The following is a 20,437-nucleotide window of genomic DNA, read 5'->3' on the forward strand; positions in this document are numbered from 1 at the left end:
ATTGCCTTCATCCAGCCGCGGGTAGCGCGGTCGGATTCGAACCCGGGCATTATGGCTCAGCCTCAGTGGGCACCGCAGCGGGTTCAGAAATAGCGTCGCAGCACCGTAGTCTTGAGGGGAGCGGAGGTTGCGAGGAAAGGATGGGCGCAGTAACTCCCCCTCTCCTGTCGACTCCTTTCTCAGCATTGCCGTTAGGGAAGGAATGGGAGAGTGAAGAGCCGGAGGATTAGAGTGCAGTTACACACCGCAGTCTGACTCACAACTCAGCGTACATAAAACGAGGCCAAAAGGAGCACGTTCTTTAATACTTCGAGAAGAGCCGCTCTGCTTTGTTTGTCATGCAGTTCCACTCGTCTTTTCTGCCCTTTTTCTTAGCTAAATGAATAATTGATAAACGTTCATGTTATGTTCACTGATTGGTACTCAAAGCTTAGTGAAGGCGAGATGGTTAGTATCCTTGTGCTTCCCACAATTCCCGTAGGGGTGAACTGTTAGCTCTTTGATCTTCTCTGCTGTGAAAATCCCTGTCTTGTCCATGAATTGGAATCCGACTCTGTCATCGGCCCAGAGTTCGGAGGTCAGTGAACTGTCGCGTCACTTCGCGGTGGTTGAAACAGCTTATCAGAACTACTCAAACCAAACCGAAATAAGAAAGCTTTCAGTGCGCACCGCGGTTGCTCGCAGGCAGTGCCTTTTTGTGCTAACCTCCAGAATCATGCCGGACTTTGTATTCGGAGTGCCATAACTTGGGGGAATAAATAACTTTACGTGGTACCGTCATTGTGGCGTAGCACCCTTCCTGTTATGCTTAGGTAAGGAATTTACGTAATAAGAAAATGGGTTGTGATTGTGCCTGACATATTTCCCCCTGGCGTTATACACAGAGGCTGTACCCACGGATGTGAGAAAAAATGACGCAGCCTATTGACAAGCGAGATCGCCTCTTTTTACATACATTTCAATACATCCTGAACGTCCCCAGGACGTCCAAGGGAGATTCAGTGCCCATTGGGATAATTTATAAATTTGGCTATACAAACTGGGCTGTTCGTGAACTGTCGGTACACTGACTATAGATTAAGCATAAACTGAGTGCGAACAGTTTGGATAATTATTTGCTCGGGGTTCGCCCTAGCAAACCGTTGAACACAGCAACGTAGAGAAGGGATAGCAGCACCTCGCCGGGTGACTCGGGGCATGCGTCAGCGCGGCGAACGCCCCGACGGATGGAATGCCGTTCTCCAGGACGGCTTCTGGACAGACGCTCTGCGAAGAGCCGCGTTTCGAATCATTCGCCGGCAGCGGCATTCTTGAGTAAACGGAGCAGCGGCTGCAGTGCCAACTCTGCCCTGCATGCCGGCCGAAGCAGGGTTCGCGAACCCGACCTGGCCGACCGACGAGTGCCGCGAATGCCCGTCTGCGGGAGGTGTGTGTTTGGGCCGGTGCGTAAATGCCGGCGGGCGGGTAAAGGCTCTTGTGTATTTGTGTTGCGTGTCTGTGATGTTTTTTTGTTTTTTTGGCGAGTGTGCGGGCATGCGTCCGTCCGTCCGTCTTTTGAGGTGCCCTGACTGCAATAGCAGAGCGAAATGGACGGATTGGTGAAGTGCAAATGACGGTGGTGCGCAGTTCTTACCACCATTTCGCGCCCCAAGTCGGTCATCGGCCGTGTACACAGAGGGCGCTACTTTCTGTTCGTCTCAGTGCGACAGGGCGATGCCGGAGGATCGAAGTTTCGTATTGTGTGTACACATATAATGCACTCTGCCCACTTGGTGTTGTTTGCTTTGTTCGTGACTGCCGAAAATCGTTCTTTGGGCTTTCGTGGTTGTAGTACGAGTTGTAGTCGGTCTTAAAAGCAACATATTTGGATATCGGTGGCTCAGGTTTGTTGTTTTTGCTGATACGCTGTTGGCGGCTTCAACCGAACGTGCCATTTCGCTCGGTCGGCAACAATAGGTTGCGAGAGGGGGGAGGGGGGCGGGGCTAAGCAGGGAGGTGCGTGTAGATGAACGCTGTTATCTCGAGAAAAAAACAGCGCAGGAACAGGGACACAAGAAAAGAAGACGACGGGACAGGCGCTGACTAGCAACTGAAGGTTTATTGCACGGAGCACGAAAAAATATACTCTACGAACAACCAGGAGCACGCATGATCGACGCCAACAACACTGATAAGATGTTACAATCAGCCATGATCTTCAAGGAACGATATCTCACAGTCATGAACGAAGACGGATGGGGTGCTTACGCATGTGTTTTTTTCTCAAGATGTGCCAACTCGCTCAACTTACGATACGATTTACGAGAAGCGACTGACAGCAGATACGGGTCGCCCCACGCACGCAGTATTTCCGACAAGCCCAGCATTGGTGCTAGGTCATATGGAGTTTATTACCTCATTTTGTCCCTACGTCATTTAGCAAAATAGTTCAATAGCGGGCGCATAATTCGGGTGCACATTCTGCCCAGCGCGAAACGCGTTACCACTTTGCAAGCATGTTTAGCAGCGCTAAAACTTCTGTAGTCAAGATATGCTTTTGCATCTATTTCGGAGGTGCTTTGATGCGTGATTTCGTCGACGAGTATCTAAGCAGTGAGATTGCCCTTACTGCGGAGCAGACATTGACCGGGTAGTTTAAACTTAACGCCGAAGATATGACGTTTGCTTGTGGTCACGCGGTGCGCAACAGGCTTACGAAAAACCGGTGTACGTTTCCGCTAGTACGTTTCCGGCATGCGTAATCTCTCTAATGACAAAACAATTCGTCTTGACAGCTCAGGATGGAGCGGTCCTGTCCTACCATCATCTGAAATCGCGTGTACCGATTTCAGAGTCGTGTTGCTGCGACTACCTTTTGTGCGTCTTTAGTGAATGCAGTTAAGTTTTCCGCATGTTATTCAGACGCTCTTTTTCTCTGTTTTTGCAGGCGCAAGGATGGACTCCTCCCATTGCCTCCACCGCCGCCCGGTAGACGAGACGTGATGACTCACAGGGCAACCCTCATTGCCAAGGTGAGTCCCACGACAACATCGCTTCGTGCTAGACACGGGATGGAACCGAAGTACCCGCTGGCGGGCCTTTGATGTTTTATTATTGTTGTTTTGTTGCCTTTATTCGAATGTATCCTGGCTACGTATAGTGTGTTCTGGACCACTTTCTTGAGTTAGACTATAGATGTCAGGGCGAATGCTGTTAAAGCGATCCTCTACCCATGAAGTATATTCATTCATAACACGTTCTTATTTCTAAATGCCGGCAGTAATCCTAGACTAGATGCAGAGGAATAGCTACAGCTTCAATCTCTTTAGGCGGAAAGGTTGTTCACCCGGGCACGTGTTTGCCGACCTAATAGGCTAACAGGACCAGCCGACCTCATCGTTCACAAGTTTCGTTTATTTTATGGACCCTTGGGCGGGCCAGGAGCTGCCCTAAACTGTATGCGGCATATCCTAGACGCAGTGTCAACAAGCCTGTAATGAAGTGAGTGCTTGATGTTCACGAAAAAAAAAAAAAGTTGCCTCTGCTTCTCGGCGTCCGAGCGGCGGCTTGGTGCGTGACGAAACGCAGGCGGCGGCGTGTGGCTTGTAAAGGAAGGGGTTTGCTTATATTCAAACACAAGTTTGTTTTCGGCAAGCCATTGAGCACTTCATTTCAGGAGCTCAGTATGAAGAGCTCGGCTTTGCTGGCGTCTGGTGCGACCGCTTATATGCTATGCCTACTGTGGGAAGGCGGGTTCGATGAGGAGAACAAGCTCAGAAAATGTGTGTGCCCAAACATGACTCATGGCGCTGAAAATCTGAAATTACGGCGCAAATTTTGAATTTTCGCTATGCCCGGTTGATTTTCTATAGCCGTGAGTGCCAGTTAGGAGATGGCAGGAAGAGCGGGGCATTACTGTCAACGTATTCGCGCAGCATCTTTACTGGCTTCTTAGTTTTCTCACTGTTACAAGCAAATACGTCCGCAGTGAAGTACGTGGTGTTTGCTACTGGCGGTTGATAGATGGCGCTAGCTTATGTCTTGCAAAAGTTGGTTTGAGGTATTACGAGTAGCAAGAGTGAATGACGAACGTAGCCGTAAAATAGTAATCGCATTTTGAGGCTGAGAAGTTCAGAACGGTGAGAGACAATTTTCGTAAAAATATTAAGAGCCTCGCGTGAGGAAAAAAATAGAAGCAAGATCTCATCCTATATCTATGGGGATATGAATTTCCTTCTACATATATTCCGTGGAGTCCAGGCGAATGTTGTGCACAACTGTCTGCAGCGATTTATGGCTGTCGTGGAACTTTCGTTCGGAAGGGCGCTTAATAGAATAATTTATCTTAGCAGTCGATATTAGTTTCCGGATTAATTAGTGCAGCACCAGCAGTCAGTGTTTCCGAGGTAATCAATCCTAACCGTCGCGAAGCGCGGTGCTCGCTAGTTGGCGTGTCGGACCAAATGAACCCGTTAGGACTGACTCGTGCACTAAACCTAATGCGACTGAAAGACTGAAAGAGGGTGAGAGAAGGAGTGAGTGTGGAATAACTATACTTTAGTCTCACTCTCGCCAGCCTTCCCTGCCTGCCTTGAGGCGAGCCAGCTTTCCGTCGTCGTCTCTGTTTGCCAGCTTCGCGAGCTCGTTCGCAGTTGGCACAAGTCCCAGGTTGCGGAGACGCGGGCGGGCTGTCTGCGCGGTCAGCAATCGTCACCTCCGAGTCGCTGTAGCCGCGTCCTGTTGTTGTCAACGCTTCTTTTCCCCCTGTTCGTTCGCGACGATGAGCTCGCAGGTGCTGTTTGCGTAGGTGCGTCAGCGACGCTTTACCGCGGGCCTGACTTGAATTTTATTCGTCCATTTTGCAACGCGACGTCGATGTTTGGGCGAAATGGATGAATGAAAAACCGGTTGTTGAGTTAGCTTCTTGGGTGGGGGGCTTTACGTATACAGGAAGGGGAATCAGGCCAGTTATACTTTAGACTCCTTGCGGGAAAATGAGAACAGTTGTGTTGTTGGTCCCTGTTCGCCTCTCACGTAATACACAAGCCCCCAGTCTTTATCCTGGGCCGCGCCATGTGCAACTTTCCGCATCACATGCGCTGCAAGGTGTATATATATATATATATATATATATATATATATATATATATATATATATATATATATATATATATATATATATATATATATATTGTTACGCGGCGGCCAGCCGAAGAATGAGGCGTGGTGAACGATGGCTATGAGATGGTTTAATGGCCGCTGGCCTAGCGCGGGCGCTCTGTCCAGCGCCACTGCCAGCTTCGTCTTCGTCACAATATATATATATATATATATATATATATATATATATATATATATATATATATATATATATATATATATATATATATATATATATATATATATATAGTCACCAGAAATTGAAAAACATAAGACTTCATTCACGACGTTTCGGCTGAGGACCAGCCTCGAAAAAGGCTGGGCCTCCAGCCGAAACGTCGTGAATTAAATTTTGTGATGTTTTTCAATTTCTGGTGACTTTATCTTATATATATATAAGGTATATATAATATCGGGCCTCATCTCTCCAGAGATTTTACTAGTTCCACAGGAGTGCTACGAGAGGCCACCACGCGGACCACCAGCAGCAGAACCATGTTTACATTTCGCGTCGTATGGTACACGCTATTCAGGTTTTTGTACTTCCGCGTCGGTCACTCTCAGACGGGCGTGACCAAGGTGAGATGTGCCCCGTTCCGGCTGTCTGGTCTTCCCGTGTTAATCTTCGTATTAGACACACGTGGAGAGAGACGTTGAGATCTACAGCTGGAGCTACCAACTCGACGCCGCTTTGAAAATAAAAGTGCTATAAAAAACAAAGATATTAAACGTGGTTAGCGCAACCATCGTTGGCCGCACGCCAGCTGCGTCGACATAATAGCGAATGAATTATGCGCTGATGACGACGTGGGGGTAACTACGCGTTCAGGCACTGGGAGTAGCTGAAGCAATTACGCGCTATTAGCGCCGATTTGCGCTTGCGTAGTAGCGATTCGGACGCTGGCAGCTCGCGAACGATTGGTAGCCGCAGCATTCTGCTGCCTGGCACGAAGTCACGGAAGTCCTGCTGCTTGTTCCCTACTACCGCATTTTGGTGCCAGCGAAATGTGTGATCAAAAAAGAAAGAAAGATGGAAGCGTTCGTGTATTGAGATACCGATTAGCTTTTAAAGGACTCCAGGCCGCCGAAATCAATTCGCAGACGAAGCCGCCGTGGTGGCTCAGCGGTGCTCAGCTGCTGTGGCGAGTGACGCGTGTTCGATCCTTGCCGCAGGGGTCGCATTTCGATGGAGGCGAAATGCTAGAGGCTTGTGTACTGTGGATGTCAGTGAACGTTAAAAAAACCCCAGGTGGTCGAAATCCGCCTTTTTCACGACGCGACTGCGCATGCGCCCATCCCCTGGCGGCGGTGTCGCGAAACATACTGGAAGTGTAAACAAACCGGCTTCCTACGCGGCGGGGTGCTTTGATGCAGCCTTCGGGCGCTCAGCACGACGCATTTGGCGATGCCTACGACATGTGTTGCATACGGCTGCAATGTCCAATATGTAAAGGGAAGCAAAGCCGAATTTTTTCGCTCTCCGAACGCTTCCCGGGACCGCCTTCGACGCGAAGCGTGGATAAAAGCAGTTCGCCGGCTCGACGATAGTGGCCGCCCTTGGGCACCGTCAAGAACATCAAAATTGAGCGGGAATCACTTTGCGACAGGTACGGACAAGTTACCGCTGTTAAATGCGTGTGCAGTCTATCACAAAATCTTTTATTCGTGGGTAGGAAGGCCTCGGCACCGCGGCACCCAGACTTCCGGTCGCTGATCTCAAGATCGCGTTTTCGATACAGACCACGACAGCCGCATTTCAGTGGAGGCGGAATACAATAGCACTAGTGTGCTGTGTATGTCAGTGCGCGTGAAATAAGTCCAAGTCGCATATATTAATACGGAGCCCTCCACTGAAGCGTTCCACGCAGCCCATGTTTCAGACGTTCAAATCCATGTCGTGCGCTCATCGCAGACAACTGTTTTTCAAGAAACAAGAAAAGGTGCACTGCGGCAGTAGCCTCACACGCTTCCAGTTAGTCACCAAAAATGGCTTTAGGTTTGTATCCCGGTAGGGCAAAAAGTGAATCGGGTATATTTAAGTTATCTCCAAAAGTGTTGCAGCACGCACATCTGTACGGTTCCCTACGGACGGGCGGATGGTGGAACGGAAGAAAAAATAGAGTACACTCGAGGCAAAAATGTGGCCATTTCATCTGTTCCTGCATTAAAACACTGCAAACTGGAATCGTACACCAGCAAGCACATACGAGTTTGCACATTCAATATCGCTACTGTATGCAGATCGGCCTCCATGCAGCTAAGCTGCGGCACGTTTTGATAAAGCTAAACAGCACTGCCACCAATGAATGGGAAATGATCGGGATATTTCATTGAACATTTTGTTCCGAATGTAGCCCTGCATCTTTTGGTGCGGCGGCCCTTGCTTAGGTGGCGATCGTATCGCATGCCGGATGATCGGAGATACTGAAGAAATTGCTCTTCGGTGGGCACAGCAGCCTGCCTCGGACTTCGCACCCCGCCATCCGTCAGCCGTAGAAATTCTCCAGATACCAGGTGCTGTCATGGACACGCCATCGTCGAGAGATTCCAACAAAACGTGCTCCGCAGCGACACTCAGTCCGGCCGGGTTGGGCGCACAGTACCCTACCAATGAGCTTCCAGCGTTGTACGCGAGGTGGCAGCACAGGAAAATGAAAAAGGCCGATTATTCGGAGTCCTCCACTACGGCGTCGTCTGGGTCTATTGAAGGCGTTAAACCCCATAAAACCAAACCATTCCGCAGAAATTCACTGTGTCGTCGTCCTCACCCCGCAATATGTGTAGCTTTGAAATCCTACTGAGGACGACAGCGTAGTAGCTACACAGACAAGGACGGACGCAAGACGCAAGACGCAAACACAGGCCTCTGTATGATGAACTAACAAGCCAGCCACTACATATTTTCAACTCCTATTTCGGCGACTTTTTTTGAAGGGATAGTATCGCCTAGTTGATTAAACGTGCTGTCATTATAGAAGGGCCCACTTTTCGATGCACAGAAACACGGAACAGTATGCACAAAGTGGCATCTGGTGTCCGTAGTTCGCGGTAATTATTTGCCTGCAGAAGCATGCTGTGACTTTGAGATGTAATTACGCGCTTGTACCTCGTACTTACGTAATCACCATATATATAGCTATGTGTGTTACGGAAGTCCAGTTTTCATTTTACTGCGCAACATTGTACCTTTCAGCCGAAAGAACCGTGGTACGATTTTTCTTAAACAGCTATCACAGGAATATGCGCACACAAAAGAGACGTCAATAACTGGACAGAGACTGCAGCCGTATCACACACCCTGACGCCCGCTAACTCTTCATAATAGCCGTCCAATAAGCCCAGAAACCAGTGAACGCGTAGTGCTCAATAATATTGAGGTTTTGTTGTCTATTTTTTGTTGTTACTTCAGCGCTTAGTTTAGTGCTTTGACGACCACATGAAGAAGTGTCCCTGAGTATATGCTGTACTGTGCAATAAACCTGCACAAAATTTCTTCACAAAATCTTTGGGCTGCCCATAGACTTCTGTCTATAAAGTATATAGATTCACTATGATTTGTCTGTATATTGTCTATAGACAAATCCTAGGGAATAGTCTCTAGGCAATACAAATCCTATCGACAGTCTATAGACAATCTGTAGATTAGTGGCCGTGCACTTTTAGTAGAGTTTTGTCTATCGACAGTCTGTAGATTATGGAGAAAAAAAAATCTATAGGAAGGCAGTAGAGTCTATAAGACGTCTTTAGACCTGGTTGCGCGGCATCATTTTGAATGGAGGCCTCTCGAGGGTGAATTGAGAGAATTATGATCGCCAACCCTCCACAGCATATATGGCGCTACATGAGCCACGCAAAACGCCCTGCAGGGAACCATGCGTGTGGTTTGTGTATTTCCGACGAATGCTGAGCAGTCGCCTTTTAAGGTCGCCAGATTAATCTCCAGATAACGTAGACGTTTCAGGAGATAACAGAATCACCTCGAGATGTAACTTTGATAACGACTCGAAGACTTCGCAAGGACTCTGAAACTTTCTGTCTTGTGGATTACGCATTGGTCGTTTTCATGAGAATGCTAAGTTGAAACCTGTTCAGCTGATTAAGTGATGGGTAACACGCCATTACTGTGGAACTTGACACTATTATTCGTTGTCAAAAACCGAGGAGACCGTTGCTGGATTCATCCTTCGTCTTTCCGGCAGTTCGTGATCATGGATACCTACAAACTTGATACGTACCAACTACCCTTGCAATTCGCTTGAGTTCTTTTTTTTTTGTTTATTCTTTTGCGTGACTTCTTGCTGTCGGCGCCTTTCTGTCACGGTCAGCCTTTCAGCCCCTGCTTCCGAACCTTTCTTTCGATTTTATTGTGGCAGTGTTTTCACGCAGTTTTCTGAGCAAGTTCCGCAGGGAGCTTGGCAGCGTTGAGGAATTTGCCGCGTACGTGACTGCTTCGGAGAACGCGGCTGCCGGAAACTGGCCCGTCCTCACATATTTGGAATAACCTTCTTCTGTTTCGAGAAACAGCTGATACAGAGAAGGAGGGAGTGACGTCAGAGGGGTAGTGGTGAAGAATTTACTGCACCGCTGTTCGCCATGTGCGAAGTTGCTGAAAGCCTGTAAGCAAACTTGAGTTTCTTTCTTTCTTCCCTTCCTTCTTTCTTTTTCTTTCTTTCCTTCTCTCTTTCTCTTTCTTTCTTTCTTTCTTTTTTTCTTTCTTTCTTTCTTTCTTTCTTTCTTTCTTTCTTTCTTTCTTTCTTTCTTTCTTTCTTTCTTTCTTCCTTCCTTCCTTCTCTTCCTTCTATTTCTTTTTTCTTCCTTTCTTTCTTTCCTGCTTCCTTCCTTCTTTCTTTCTTTCCTTCTTTCTTTCTTTCTTCCCTTTCTTTCCTTCCTTCCTTCTTTCTTTGTTTCCTTCTTTCTTTCTTCCCTTTCTTTCCTTCTTCCTTTCTGTCCTTCTCTCTTTCTCTCTTTCTTCCTTTCATTCTTTCTTTCTTTCCTTCTTTTCCTTGCTTCCTCTTTATTCCTGCCCCTATTCCTTTCTCTTCCTTGTTTCCTCTATTCTTTCTTCAGTCCTTCTCTTCCTTCTCATGTTTTCACGGTCACCCACAGCGTGCACTGTCCTCATGTCCTCTTTCCCTGTGCCCTGCAATTTCAGTCGCGCACTCTCTCCTCATGCATGCTAGTCGTCAAGGGACGTCTACACGTCCACCTCAGGAATAGGGGGAGGGAGAGGGGGGGGGGGGGGGGCTCGTTGAGAGGATCGCTTTCACCTTCACGTATACAGGCGCATTTCTTCGCTGCAGCTGCGCGTTTAATTATTCGTCCCGGAGGAAGGCTCCACCCAAGGCCGCTGCCGTCGAAACAAAGCCGGGTCACCTTTTTCTCGCTTTATTTTACGGGGCAGTCTCTCGCATGTACACCGTCGTATAGCTTCCTCGCAGCTGCGTGCGTGCCTGTGCATGCATTCTCTTTCGAATGGCCCGCTCCTTCCCTTTCAGTCTTTTCGTCGGGCTCGTCTTTTTACCCGCTTCTCCGCTGCGAAGTCCCTCTCTTAAATGCCGATATTTGGCTACGGGAGGAAGGCTGCGGAGAACTTGTTAGGTATTCTTGGTCGCCTTTGTGTGCCCTTCCCGTAATCACGCTGCGCGCGCGTGACGGCAGGTGTTTGGGCGCGTTGGTTTGCCGAATAGGCTCGAGTCTTCTTGCGAAACGCGGATACGAGCTTCCCCATTATTCGAGCTCGCGGTGATTTCACGTCCCAGTTCTTTTTATACCTGGAAATCCGGAAGATCCTGCAGATCTAGTGAAGGGGTTTTCTTTCATAGGCTTCTTGGCGAAACAGCGCAGACTGTTATTGTAACGTTACCAGTCGGGAGAATCGTAAATCTCTAGCTTCGACTGTGGTTGAAAGGATGTGTGGACAGCGTCATTTCTATGGCCTCTATTTATACTCGTCCCACCTGGGCAGCGCTTCCTCAATTCACGGCATTCAGTGTTGTGTCTGTGAAGGGGCTGAATAAATGTTCCGCTTGGGTGTGTGTATATATATATATATATATATATATATATATATATATATATATATATATATATATATATATATATATATATATATCATAATTATACGCCGGTCGGTCGCAGGCATGCTATTCAGGTGTTCGGTTTCCAACGTCTAAAAACTGGAGCATCCTATATTGATAGTTATGGTACTCACTACCCGTCTCGTGCGTAGGGAGCGGTTAGTCTTTACCGACATCAAGTGTTCCTCCTGGCTGCGGCGTCTGAAAGTTGTCGCTTTTTATTTCATGACATAGTGTGTTTCTCCTCAGAATGCTTATGTATGTTTAATTTTATGAAACCAGCCAACCAACGAACATGACTGGTGGTTGACGTGGCCCGCGTTGTGAATGCATCCTGTCGAATCATCATGTTCTCATCTCCTTGAAGCTTGTCCCTTCTGCGATGATATGATTAATCCATTTAATGGAGTTCTACTGTACTCTGCTTTTCTAGGCGGGGCGTCTCGTATTTTTCATGTTTTTTTTTGTTTATGGATGCTATGTTGTAAACAAGCCGCTTCGTATTTCGCGATATAATGCTGACGCGTACCGGGTCGTGTCAAACGTATTGTTTGTCTATAATAAAGGGGGAAAGCTATTACAACTTTGGTTTAGCCGCCTAGTCCTAATTTATATCGTTTAACCTACAGTGTCAGCCGTAAAACCTTAATTACTTCGTGAATTAATTAAATTTGTTGAGTGCAGCTTACTTTAATTAGATTAAATTCAATTAAATTGCCACCTGCTAACCACAGGCTGTTAGGCCACCTGTCAGAATGGGCTAGCGGCAAAGTGGAGAGAGGGAGCACCCTTTCCGCTTCTTGGAGAGAAGAGGGGGAGGTGAAGTGCGGAAGGGATGAGAGAGAAGCCTAGTGGCTTGGTAGGTTGTGGCGAAAGCGGAAGAATACGCAAACGGAAGGTGGCTCCCCTGGGAAGAATACTGGGGGTGGCTACCGTGGAGAGAGGAGGTTATTACAAGGGTGGAGGAATGCGCAACCTGAGGTGGTTCCACAGAGGAAACCAAAGCTTAAACAGCTTTCGCTGGTTCTTGCGCTGAGCCGCTAAGCTTAGCCCTAGAATTTTGTTGTTCTGTTGCAAGGCAACAGAGTTCACAATTGGTAGCGAGGTGCTGAAAATGACTGGAGAATACGTCTACTGAGGGCAGGTAGTGTCCACTGATCCGGATCACGAGAGGGAAATAACCAGAAAAATAAGGATGGGTAGGAGTATATATGGCAGGTTCTCTGAGATCATGATTGGCAGTTTACCAATATCCCTCATGATAAGTATCCAACAGCTGTATCTTGCCGGTACTCACCTATGGGGCAGAAAAGTGAAGGCTAACGAAAATGGTTCATCTTCAGTACAAAGCAGCGAGCTATGCGAAGAAAATTATAGGCGTAACGTTAAGAGACCTGAAGCGGGCACAGTAGGTGACGGAACAAACGCTGGTTAATGACATCCTAGTCGAAATCAAGAGGAAAAAATAGTCTTGGGCAGGGTATGTAATGCGAAGGGAAGATAACCGCTTTTCCTTAAAGGTAACGGAGTGTATTCCTAGAGAAGGCAAGCATAGCAGGAGGCGGCAGAAAGTTAGGTGGGCGGGTGAGATTAAGAAATGTGTGGGGATACTGTGGCCGCAGTTGTCAAAGGACAAGGTTAATTGGAGAGACATGGGAGATGTATTTGCCCTACAGTAGGCGTAGTCAGGCTGATGACGATGATCCGTGTTGTATTGCAAGCGGCTAGAGCGGATACTGTTCTTTGCTTCGCCTGTCTGCGCAGTGTGTAGGGACAACTAGTAAATACAAAGAGGAAAGCGAGAAGCCAAAGGCGGCGTATAGTGGAGTGCGTCACGCGGGGAGATGACGCAGCCCGCACGGTATTTGGGCTGGCGAGCCCCAGATTCGCCGCCCGGCTTTCCCTCTCTGGCCTTCCAGCCAAGTTTACAGAAGCCGCCCGAGCGGATGTTTTCCGAAAACGAGGCCTTCGTTCCTGCGTTACCCGACGTCCGGAGCTGCTGCGCCGGCTCCCGGCGCGCTCGTCGTCAGACGTTAAAAATATGAGAGTGGAGCCTCGGCAGTTTCCAGGAATCGGTCAAAGCTTGCGCACGCATGATAAACAGCGGTCTTTCGAACCGCCTCTGTTGATTGTTTTTTGTAAAGCTAGGCTTCTGTCTGACGAAACTGTCGGCATCCGTGTGGAAGGCCAGTTGCGCGGTGTCGTGATGTCAAAGTTCGGAACAGCGCTGCAGACAGCTTTTAGTCCCCGGCCAGTCCTGTCAGGAAAGCGGACACGTTAGGCCACCCGTGTCGCTCCTCCACCATTTCCTTTTAGTAGTTCGCTGCAGTGTGCGCACTTGACACGTGAGCGACTGGAAAATAAACTGAAATAGAAGCTTCTGAAGGAACCAGCGCACAAAACACAATGGACAAGAAAAAGGTGGTACACGACGGACAGGAGCGCTGTCAGCGCTCCTGTCCGTCGTGTACCACCTTTTTCTTGTCCATTGTGTTTTGTGCGCTGGTTCCTTCAGAAGTATGTATTACCAACTAGCCCAACAACAAGTGTTGCTGAAATAGAAGGACGAGCTAGGCTGGACTCTACTACGCTTGGACTAGGCTGATGGAGGTTAGGGTGCCTCGATGCAGCGTAGATGGATCTAAACTGGTGGGACTAGGTTGGTCTACGCTGGACTAGGCCGGGCTGTGGTTGTTCTGTACTAGACAGGTCGCACTGGATTGTACTACACTAGGTAGGCTCGAATGCACTGGTTTGGACTAGACTTGGTTGGACTTGGTTGGACTAGACTCAGTTGGACTGGATTGGACTAGAGTCGGTTGTACTGGATTGGACTAGACTCGGTTGTACTGGATTGGACTAGACTCGGTTATACTGGATTGACTGGACTAGCTTGGGCTGGACATAACTAGGCTATAGTCGGATAAACTCAAGAAGGAAGCGGCAAACGCCCTTCAAAAGAGGCCCTCCTACTAATAGCGTCGACCATGTGTCATGACGTCGGGGTTAATCGTACACCTAGTGCGACATCACCGGTGCATGGCCCATGGCTCCGTGAAATGGCATTAATGACGTCATGACAATCGGTCGGCACCATTGGCTGGGGTCCGCTTTCGAGGGGTGTTTGCGGCTTCGTTCTGAAGCTGTATACAACTATAGGCTGAACTGCATAGCATTTATACTCAACGAGGCTGGACTAAGCTACGATGTGCTGGACATGTCTAGGTTAACGAGGAATATCTATTCTCACTCGTACGCTTGACATGTCCAGAGCTGCTCATCCGAGAGAACAAGGAGGAGCGGGGAAGCCTTTTTGTTCCGTGCGCATTGCCTAATAACGTTCGGTACCTTTGTGGGCGTGCTAACAAACATGCAGCCAACGGCAGCACGAGATTTCTCCACGTGTTTGCTGTAGTGCGAGAAACACGCGCGTCGACTCTATAGAGTGCTGAAGAATGGGAAGAACACCGCAGGCCTTCTAGAAAATTCTCATTGCATGGAGCCAAGACGAACTTGGTGAAAGAAAAACGTAGTGTTTAAATTATTTGTGCGCTATTGGCGTCGCCGTCGCTTCTCCCTCCAGGGGGCGGCCAGAAGTGTCCTGGTCCTTCTTTTATTTCTGGTATTGTAGTGTGGGAGTCGATATCGCCCATCTCTAGGAAGTGCGCACAGACATCGGCGAGCATATATTTTTTTTTATCCTTAGTGGCATATATTGGGGAAACGGTGATTGTCTGTTTGACGAAGTAGGGACATTCACCAGAGCCCCTTCCCTTGGGTCCCACCCTTTTTTCCGAATTGGCCCGTTATATCACCTCTCTCCACGCTAGCACCAGCTCATGTCTTGCGTGTCTTTATCGCTGTCTCAAAATGTCCCGCGCTGCGCGCAGAATCCGTGCTAAGCGGGGCAAACGCGCGTTCCAGAAAAGATGCGTCGGCGCTTTCGCCTTCCCCGGCCATTCGGACAAGCGCAGTTAGGCCGCGAACGGTTTCCGGTGGGAGCGGTCCTCGCACCGCCGCAGCCGCGGTTCCTCTTTCGTTGTCTCTTCGCTCTGTCTACCCTGTTTTGTGGTGATTGCGTCTTCTTCACTCGCCGTGCTGAGGATCGCGACGCGGAATAGCAGAGAAGAAAAGAAAGAATAAGGGAAAAAGAAGGCAAGTCCGCACGTTCTCGTGTCCGTCCGGCGCCTATCCGTCGTCTCCTTTTCGGAAAGCGAGGCCCTTCCCAGCGGCTTTGTGCGTCGCTCACGTTCCTCACGATGGCGGCGGCTGCGTTCAAAGGAGTGGAGCCTTCCGCCCAACGGGAGTGAGTCGTCTCCTTCGGCCGCTTCCTGTCGCAGTCGGTGGACGGAGGGCCGATAAACGGGCCGCCTTTTCCCCTCGGGTGCCGGGGGTATTAGCGTTTGGCGCGTGCTTTTGCCGCGCCGGGAAATAAATAAGGCGGCTCGGAGCTGTACTAGGCTTATTTCGCACCGGTCAGAAACCGTTACCGGCGAAGACGACGATGCCTGTGTATGGACAGAGCGGCGGTAATAGAAGGGAGCGCAAACTTTTGCGTGTAAATCAAGTTGTCTACCGTCAAGGGTTAGTGAGAGAGGGAGAACAGAAGGGAGAGGTAGGAATGGAACGAATGAGAGGTGCAGACTTCAAGGCGGTGAGAGGAGGAAAGAGTAATTCAGTGATGGAGAGAGGGAGAGAGAAAAAAAGCAACGATGAAGGCAGGAGATTAATCAGAAGAATGTTAATAAGTGATGGAATGTGCGAGATAGTAAGGTAGGAAGAGGCGAGAGTGAATATGTTCTGGAGAGGGCAGGAAAGTATTCGAGGGAGTTAAGAGCAAAAAAAGGAGTGAATAGTGTGGGAGGAAGTGTGCGACAAAGCGAGTGAAGCAGGAAGACGAGAGATAATGAATGGGTGATGGGGTGTGCGAGAAAGTCTGCGAAGGAGTGAGCGACGAAATGAAAAACAAAGTGGACAGGTAACTTATGGACTGCTCGAAGGAGTCAGAGAGGCAGCGAAAGGCAGTGAATGGGTGATGGAGTTAGCGAGGGAATGGAAGAGAGAGAGAGGCAGAGAGAAGGAGATGAGGAATGATTGGCGGAGTGAGCCGGGAGAGCAAGCAACTAAGCGGGTAAGTCTACTTTCATTGAGAGGGAGGGTCGTATTTTTGTTGTAAAGAGAAGTTGGATTGCCCTCTCGCTTTAGCGCTAGGAGTAAGCGGCTATTCAAACGATGAGTTAGGGTAGCCTGAGGCACAGGTACTCGCATGCAACAGAGCACTTAGTTGCTTTGGAGAACGTTTATTTTTTTAAATGTGTGTAGGACTTGAGGAAACATGAAGCGGTTTATTCCGCCGAGAGCTGCGAACTACTCCGAAAAAGGCAAGGGCTACGCTTCTCATTCATGCTTAACAGGCAATCGTGGATCGTTGGTTGCGTACTTGTAAGGAGTTGCCCTTTATAGAGCATGTGGTTCTGTTGACTTCTAACGAGAGCCGCGTGACGTATTATCGCGCAAATTTTATTGCCCTCACTTCTATTTATTCATCTTAATTCGTAGCTGCGCGGAGGAGTATTCGTGTTTCGGGATGGGATTAGGACGTGCTGAGTCACGTTACTGTGCAGTAGCTACTTGCTAACTTACCTGCCTTGAGCATATGTCTTGGCAAGTACCAGGCCAGAAATCAACATTTATTTTGGCCGTCGAGTGCAGTGCACCTGTTGCTAATTGCACAATTTTGGGGGGCAAGCGACGAAGAGAGCTCGTTAGCGTTAAGGTTCGCGTTCTGCAGAATACCCGGCGTCTCGTTGTTGTCGGCGGCGTTGTGAACGAAAAATCCCCGTAGAAGCAACCTAATTGGTCCACCTAGGTCACGTGACCTTGTGGCGTCATCACAACCTGCCCATCCGGATTGAGAGCGAACTGACCGATGGGGCAGGTGACAGTTAAATTAAGGATTTTTCGCGAGTAGTTGCCCAGGAGGAGCAACTTGGGTCGCACAAGCCCCACCGTTAGCAGCACCTGCCAGCGCGGGGCCATCGCTTGACCGCTGCACTACTGCGCCAAAAGTAATGTGAGGACACCCAGCTATCTATGAATGCAAAGTCCAGAATGAGCAATTCCGCATATACGGGCAATTACCCATTAACGCTATCGCATCAGGCCCTCCAGGCGGAACTTGTGTGTCCCCTCCAATTTGTGTGTTTTGTTTTTTCAACGGCAGCTTTACCTCGGAACTTCCTAGGCTTATACTGGCGTCGCCGCTGTTGTTGTCGTAGCAGCAGTATCCCTTTCGTGACGGAAAACTGAATGCCGTCATCAATGCGGTACCACGTGATCACTGCTGACCAATTATTATGGAGCACTGTCTCTTTCACCTGTAGCGAGCAAAAATATGTGCCTTCAGTTTCTTTTTTTTATGGTTTATCCGGAGGACGTATTTCGTAACGATTATTTTAGTTTATTATTTTGCTTCCTTGTTTAAGCGCCTGCTGCAATACCAACATGCCGGCGAATGACATTAGTTGCTTGATTTCAGCCATGACGTCATGATCCTCAACTACCAATGGAAGATGGCAAATGAGTGAATGGGGAAAGGCATTACTGCAAAATACGGCCTCAGATGTTTGTTCTTTGAGCTTAGGAGTGGGCCGACTGGAAGGAGAGAGGTAGTGAAGCAGTCATACTGGTGAACAGTGCAAAAAAGGCGGGACAACAACAAGACAAGCGCTGACTATCAACTGCAGTTGGTATGCAGTATGAATGCATACCAACTCGCCCAGATCTCAGCCTTACTAAGTAGTGAAACAGAGAGGGAGAGTGTTACAGCCGGGGAGAAACGGCTGTAGGATTTTAAATAGCCATTCCTCCTCTCTCTCGGCCCCTACAGCGTCGCATAGAATCGTGGCTTACAGTTTCCACCGTTAAAGAAAACTTGATTTAGGTCGGGGCAGCGGAAAACATGATTTAGGTTGCGTTTCACTGGCCCACGTACTACCCAGACGCACAACTGCGCCGCAAAAGGCGTGCGTCTTAGTTTACGACCGGCTCGTCTCCCGCCCAGCTGACCACAACCGCCGCTGCCCTGATCCGGTGTGGCGCCGGCCGTCGTAACCTTATTTCACGACTCGCGCTCTCCCCGCGTGCGCACTTTGGTACACAACCTGCCCCGCGTGTTTCGTGCCCGGCTGCAGCAGCAGCAGCAGCAGCTGATCACGTTTGACCGCTAGAGGGTTCGTCCGAAGGTATCCGTGTATACGTCTGCATGCACAGGGGTCTATTTTCCCGCCGTATCGCGAGAAAGGCTCGGTTTTTATGTTATACTTCCGCTATCTGTTCCATGCCGTTTCACTCGCGGAGTGTCGCAGTAGCACCGCCGAATTTCCCAGTCCGTTTCTCGCCGACTGTCCCCTATGCAGTGTGGACGCTTTTTGAGGGAAAGGAGAGGTGGTCGTTTTCTTCGGCAGTTTTCTGAAGCCTGGCACGGGGCGGAGGGGTAGTATAGCTCCACAAACTGGATGCATGTGCGATACACATATGGGAAACGGGTCGAACGCGCACACAGACGTTCGCCGCTGCGTGTGCGCAGCTTTTTCGTGATGGTCTGGCCGCTTTTGCTCGAAACTGATGGGAACTCCAAAACTTCGAGTTTATATATAGACAAAAAGTGCGAAAGGAAGAAAGATGGTTTGGTTGGTTTGGTTTATGGGGTTTAACGTCCCAAAGCGACCAAGGCTATGAGAGACGCCGTAGTGGAGGGCTCCGGAAATTTCGACCACCTGGGGTTCTTTAACACGCTCTGACATCGCACAGTACACGGGCCTCTAGAATTTCTCCTCCAAATAAATTCGACCGCCGCGGCCGGGATAGAACCCGCGTCTTTCGGGTCAGCAGCCGAGCGCCATAACCACTGAGCCACCGCGGCGGCGAAAGGAAGAAAGAGAACGACAAAATCAGAGATAGAAAGGGAAAAAGACAGAACGACGCAAGAGCGAAAGAAAAAGAGCTAAAGGAGTAAGGAGCGAAAGGAGTATGGAGGGAAATGAGTAAATAGCGAGAAGAATAAAGAATGAAAGAATAAGGAAGAATGAAAGAATAGGAAAGAAAGAAAGAAAACAAGAAAGAGAGAAAGAAATAAAGAAAGAGAGAAAGAAAGAAAGAAAGAAAGAAAGAAAGAAAGAAAGAAAGAAAGAAAGAAAGAAAGAAAGAAAGAAAGAAAGAAAGAAAGAAAGTCGTGGCGATTTCATTTCTTTTTATTTTCGTTTGCTCGATTCCTTAGCCCCTGTCTCGTATGCCGCCAAGTTCGTGTCCCGCGTTTGATTTACGCTGGCCGCGCTCGACGGTCACGCTCACGCCACCATACACCGCGGCGCGGTGCGATCACGTCTTCTGGACGACCGCTGCCCTTAGGCGCCGACGCGTGTGTCTTTGCCATATAATAGCGGGGACGGTGAGGAGCTGCTGCTGTTTACCGCCGGCGGCTCGTGCCGATGTCGTACAGTCGTGCCTCTCTCTGCGCATATATACTATATCCGCACGCTCGCCTCGGGCAGCCCGCTACGACTCGTATGCGATATCCGCCGAGTCTCGATCTTCGTTCCTTGTCAGCACGCCTCGTACTTCTTTTGTTTTTTTTTTCTTCCTTCGTTGCGCTTCAACACAACTTACTTCGGCGAAGTAAGCTGACAAGCCCTCCGCGGTAACTTACTTCGGCGAAGGAGGGCCTGAAGTCCGCGAAGGATATATACTCTTCGATAGCGGATTTTCTTACTCTGCTGCAACTTTTAAACACCTACACACTACAGGCCAAAGCAGTGTAAAAAGGGATGCTTTATTGGCAATTTATCTCCATACATCAATGCGAAACAAGTTTTTTTTTTTTTTTTTTCTGCGCGCTTATTCTGTTTGGTATTTTGTTAAGTTGGATGAACCAGTGAAAAAAAAAAGTTTCTTGAGGACGAACTAAGCCTTCCCGCTTGTTTTTCGCAACTCTTCGCCAATGAATGTTCGCGACACTGCGGTTGTTGTTAACCTACTGTTAGTAATGACAGTAATGTAACGTCAATACTCTTCGTAATGTCATATTAACTTTGGCTGACTCTCGCGGAAGTTGCTGTCAACGCGGTGACGTTCAGTATCGAATCGATCGTATCTGGCGACGAGAGGCAGTACGCTGTTTGCATCCGTCATGCGCGTTTACTCACGTCACCGCTGTCGTCCTG

General features: G+C 48.8%; 1 protein-coding gene across 4 annotated transcripts in view; it reads left to right on the forward strand.

Annotated features, from left to right (window-relative positions):
• The window catches only part of LOC149365404 (uncharacterized), a 220,182-nt gene that overhangs the window by 125,030 nt on the left and 74,715 nt on the right, over positions 1-20,437 (forward strand). For all 4 annotated transcript variants that reach the window (XM_089542260.1, XM_089542282.1, XM_089542274.1 and 1 more), the window contains one exon: positions 2,927-3,011. The gene's annotated coding sequence lies outside the window, so the exon portion shown is untranslated. The remainder of the gene's footprint in view (positions 1-2,926; positions 3,012-20,437) is intronic.

This window comes from Amblyomma mixtum, chromosome 1, assembly GCF_055824585.1.
Source record: "Amblyomma mixtum isolate Tamu chromosome 1, ASM5582458v1, whole genome shotgun sequence".
In the NCBI taxonomy this organism is placed as follows: domain Eukaryota; kingdom Metazoa; phylum Arthropoda; class Arachnida; order Ixodida; family Ixodidae; genus Amblyomma; species Amblyomma mixtum.